Raw genomic sequence first — 5,667 nt, 5'->3', positions numbered from 1 at the left:
GCGCCGGCCCCGCGGGCGGGGCAACGCGCATGCGCCGCCGCCACGCACCGCCCCTGCGCCGGCTCCGGCGGGCACGGCCCTGCGCGTGCGCCGAGCGGGGAAAGGGCTGGGGCGCCGGGGGTCAGGAGGGTTTGGGGTGGAAGGGGCCTTAAAGCCCACCCAGTGCCACCCCCTGCCCTGGGCAGGGACACCTCCCACCAGCCCAGGTTGCTCCAAGCCCCGTCCAACCTGGCCTTGAACCCCTCCAGGGATGGGGCAGCCACAGCTTCTCTGGGCAACCTGGGCCAGGGGCTCACCACCCTCACAGCAAAGAATTTCTTCCCCAGATCTCATCTCAATCTCCCCTCTTTCAGTTTAAAGGCATTCTCCCTCATCCCATGGCTCCCCTCCCTGCTCCAGAGTCCCTCCCCAGCTTTCCTGGAGCCCCTTTAGGGCCTGGAAGGGGCTGGAAGGTCTCCCCGGAGCCTTCTCTTCTCCAGGCTGAACCCCCCCAGCTCTCTCAGCCTGTCCCCACAGCAGAGGGGCTCCAGCCCTCCCAGCATCTCCGGGGCCTCCTCTGGCCCCGCTCCAACAGCTCCGTGTCCTTCTGCTGTCGGTGCCCCAGCGCTGGAGGCAGCACCGCAGGGGGGTCTCACAGAGCGGAGCAGAATCCCCCCCTCGCCCTGCTACCCATGCTGCTGGGGATGCAGCCGGGGGTGGAGGGGGTTTCTGGGCTGTGAGTGCACACTGATGTGTCATGTTGAGCTTCTCATCAGCCAGCACCCCCAAGTCCTCCTCAGGGCTGTTCTCCATCCATTCTTCACCATCGTAACAACATCCAAATCCATCCTAACAGTGTTGACCAAATGATGGTCCAAGTGAGGAGAAGCGATTGCATCCTCAAACTAAACCAACTGCAGACTTCCCAAGGCCAAGCGTTACACTGCTGTGGCTTGCGTCTGTTCATAATGCTACGACCTCTTGGGCAGTCAGCTCTCAGGGGGCCAATCACCAGTACGGCACTGGACACTTACATTACAACACATTTTAGAAGGTGCCAGGTGTGTAACATACATAATCTCACCAGTAACATGTAATCTAGGGCCAGGGATGGATTTGTATATTCAATTGGCTTCGTTTACTTTCTGCCCTTTAGTTCGTGCCCCACCTTTTAATCGTTTTGTTACAGCTGGCGTTGTTTGCACGCACTTCACTCACCCATCCGTCCTGCAATAACCGTCACGAACTTTTACCTTAATCTTCCCTTAGATCATTGGTTAAATACTCCTCCCAATACAGAATCCCTGTTTGAGAACGCATGCCATCTTACCATATTGGAATCGCTCTTATTCTCAGGTACAAACAGAAGCTCCTGAAATGCAGGAAGCTGTTTTCCAGTCTGTCCTTGATCTGAAATCGAATTTTGAACAAGGGTGAAACAAAATAAAAAGGCATTTGGTGTCAGCGTGCATGCCATCGTCAGGAACTTTGTCACAGACTTCAGCAGAGGTAGGATGAGACCCCTATATAGATGCCAACAAGAAAACAATCCTTCACAGTTACCAAAACAAATCAGGTTTTCTAATTTCAAAGTTGCATTTTCAACCAATACTACTGTGAAGAGATCACAGACTCAGACACACAGCTCATGGGATTGTATGTCAGGATAAACCCACAAAGTGAGAACCTGTTACACCATTTGAGAAAGTGGCAATTTGGGATTATTTTTTTTCCTTCTTCCTTTATGCAGACATTTATGTTTTCAGGAAACGGGGGAGTTGCAAAGAAGTGACAGTCAATAAGTGATGAGACAAACTTGAAAAACAGGAAGCAATTGCTACATATGGGGAATACCATAGGCAATGTTACACCACTTTCTAGAAAGTGCAGTATTTTGAGTTTCAATTTTTCTTTAATCCTCCTTCCAAACGATGTTAAGAGGAATTAAGGAAACAATACACAGTTCTATGTGTTAGAAGTTAGTCACATCTTGGAGACTCAAACGTCTTACAGGTGCTGAAAGAGATACTCAAACTGTAAAGGGACAACACAACACGAAACCAGGAAGGAACATAGCACTAAGCTTTACAGAGTCAAAACATTCATCTCTAAGTCTGCGGTAAAAAACCCCACGTTCCAGCAGAGAGGAACCGTGCTCAGACACAGTGCCTGTGTTAACCGTCTCTGTCCATACCCAGTTACCAACCACAAAAGCTAACCAAGGAGTACATTTTCATTTGAGTTGGCTCTTGGGATGGATTTTTCCAAATTCATTAGGATGAAAGAGATAAATCACCACTAGAACCATTTTCCACAAGAATATATACTGGCTGTTAAAAAGTAAACATTTCAAAGCGGCAGGTTTTATTTCCCACGCACAGTAACTTCATGCAGTTGCTCAACATTTTGCAAGAGGCATGAACTCTGCAACACGATGAGCACTTATCCTCATTAATTGATGGAGATAAGACTGCTAATCAGCTGAGCCTATCCTATTTATAAAAGAGCTACAGTTACAGCAGCAGCTCTGAGCTGCCCAGGTTCAGCAGCGACCTTGGAAGCTCTACTTGTGGGTCTGGGAGAATAGAAGAGCCAGACTGGAAACACCTCTTCCCTCCTCTGTGGGCTGAAGCCCCATGAGAAATGGAAGAGTCTTATGGCACTTTTGAGCACGTCTTCCCCAACACCACAATCATAACAGCGTAGCTCAGCATTCTGACCCAGGTTGTGCTTCCCCAGGGAAGTCACTGGAGAAAAATAAAGAGAAATGCTGGCAGCAACATTGAGAAATAAGCATGAAAAACGCACTGCTTTTTTCTCCTAAGGCTCTCAGTTCTGTGAGATATAATTTGACTGACTTTAGGTTAACAAAAGGCATGAGTTAACAAAAATGCTACTGCTTGTTTGACTAATTGCCCGAAAGACTGGTGCCTGATACAGAGAGGCTCTGTTCAGTCTCCTTCTACAACCCAAACTTACCTTCAGCAGAAGGTATTTCCACCAAACAGGAAACAATTAACAAATCATCTCTATTAACACCTAACAGAGTTGAAGAACATAACTTTTACCTCTCAAACTTCATTTCAAACAGTCTCTGACGACTCAGAATTCCTGAGGAATCACGAGAAATAAAAGTGTGCCAAAAAGTTTAAATTCTGATGAAAATGGTGGCACGTGAGTGTGACAAATGAGCTATTTATCAATGGTCACAAACTACAAAGCCACTGACATAAAGACAGAGAAATGTATGCCACAACATTGCATTCATTATTCAGGCTGAGTAAAAACACCTCCCATCATTACGTAAATGTCATTATCCCAATTTTAAAGACTGAACTAGATTAATTGACTTGCACAAGGGTTAACAAATCTGTGGCACAGCTGAGACAAGCAATCAGGAATGTTGGCGTGTGGCCCCGCACTCAATCCACTTGACAATACAGATCGTCTTTGATAATGTCAGGATAGGATTGAGAGCTGTTGGCAGCCAGTAAAGAAAACTTAGGTAACAGGGAGCGGAGAGATTTTAGAGAAATCTAACACGTGAAGAGCAGGATCAAAATAGGCGCCCAGGACTTACCTTCTGTCTCGAGACAGACCTACGAAGAACGGCTTGGGATGGAGCTTGGGCTGTTCGGGGAGGTGCTCCTGTCTCTCCCTCCATGACAAGCGGAGTCTGGTTTTCTGCCTTCAAAACAGATAAAAAACAAATACTTCCCTCTTTATCAATCTTGTCAAGACTAATCTCACTGATACAGGAAATGCCTCTTTGCATGCACCTGAGGAGCTTGCGGTCCATATTTTATGGATTTCCAGTTGCTACCCTAATACAAATAAGAATTTAAAGCCAAGTCTACTTATTACACCATTTTACCATTCATGGGAAAGCTGGCAATTCTTTTTAGGAAGGACCTTGATTCACAGGAGACCTAGATTCTTTTTAGGAAAGCGGCTTGATTAAATGGAAAATTTAAAAGCTTCTAATGCTTCAGTTTCCCCAGAAAAGACAAGATAGCGTGTTTGATAGGCAAGCACACTGCTGCAGCGCTGAATTTCAAGCCAAGTCCAGAGGAATTAATTGTTTTCTGCAGGATCCCTCTAAAGGCAAACACCCCTTGAACCTTCACTAGGCTAAACTTTCACATTGACAAAGCCAGTGTTGTCCACAATTCCAAGTGGAGAGACTAAAGGCAACTCAAGGGAAAAGCTGCTCTTGGTTTTCTACTAAATACCTTCACCCTGACTGTCTGGGGAGCTCTGGGCAATTGCAGTTGCTACCTGCCCCCAAGCCACCACTGCTCCCAACATTCATGATAGGAATATAGGAGAGATATCAGAATCCAGCCTTATGGAATTCTAGCTCGCTCTCAGCATTTGAAGGAAACTGGCTTATTTGTATCACCTAGGCTACCTTTGGAAGGCACCCCATCACCCTAACAAACAGCTCAAAGATGCCAGAATTCCAACTTCAGCTACTAGCTGGCTCTTGGTAGCAGGGGGAGCTGGCTGTGCTGGGTCCTGCACTTGCCAGAAGCCACCCAACGAGTAAGATAAACACCGTACTGTAATAATGGAGGAAGCTGGGTCACAAGCTTTCGTAATTGCCCAGACTTCGAAAACAGCCTGATGAGCAATAGCAGAGAAACAGAGTAAGGTGGTTCGTTTACATTCAATTCCTCTTTGTTGTCATGTGTTATCAGTCATGCTGAAGGCTGGAGACCGTTACGCAGCTAGGGAATAGTTTTGAATAGCAGGAGGCACAAGTTCAACAAGTGAAGAGTAAAACAGCCAAACCCTGTTCTTGTCACTAGCAAGGGTTAGCAAGCGAAAGAATTATCACTGCAGGCTTCTCTTGCCTAAGTACAGGTATGAAATACTATGTTCTTGTTCCAAAGACAACATAGATGGAAGACTCACTGTTATGTCTAGGCTACCAGAACAAAACCTTATCACGTACTGTGACTACAGTAAGTACCAAGTAGTCGTATGACGCACTGCAAACACGCACGTTCATTACCGCAACGCAGCTGATGCTTGTTAACTCATGATGAGTTAGCACTCGCATTTCTGCTCTGAAAGTCAGTGGGGACCCAATTTGCAGCTTGGTTATTAACAAAAATGTCCTTGCAGCCCTAAGACACTGTAGTTCTAAGTCCAAGAACTTTGTTGTTCACAATCAGCAAAGTTATCGACATCTTCTTACTATATGGCTCTGAAGTCCTTGGAATTAAGAGCTCCTTTGCAGTGGTTGGCTTAGACAGTTACAAAGTGTACTTTTCTATTAAACACTTAAAAAAACCAACCCCAAACCGCAAAAAAGACCCCAAAAAAACCCCAACGAGTCCCTGGATTGAAAACATTACTCTTCATCTGTTATTTTTTTCTTGTAAATGAGGTTCTTTGTTCCTTTGACCTTTAGGTTTGTGCTGTCCTATGAGTTATCTAATAGCACAAGAAAGAATTCTAACCAGTGAGTTGGTATTACCATGACAACTTCTTTTTTTTTTTTGGTTAAACCTAAAATCTTGATGGAAGAACTTCAAAAATAAGTGCCTGGATCCTGATTTGCTAATGAGGGATGTATGGAGCCAGCTTGCTTTTCACCAAGAGGTGAGCCAAACCAAGGCCAATGCCAACACAACGGGGACTTGAAGAGACAGAATTAATGCTTGGAAAAATCTGTGCGAA

This window comes from Rissa tridactyla, chromosome 16 (genome assembly GCF_028500815.1).
Source record: "Rissa tridactyla isolate bRisTri1 chromosome 16, bRisTri1.patW.cur.20221130, whole genome shotgun sequence".
NCBI classification, from domain to species: Eukaryota; Metazoa; Chordata; class Aves; order Charadriiformes; family Laridae; genus Rissa; species Rissa tridactyla.
This window is presented reverse-complemented; position numbering follows the sequence as displayed.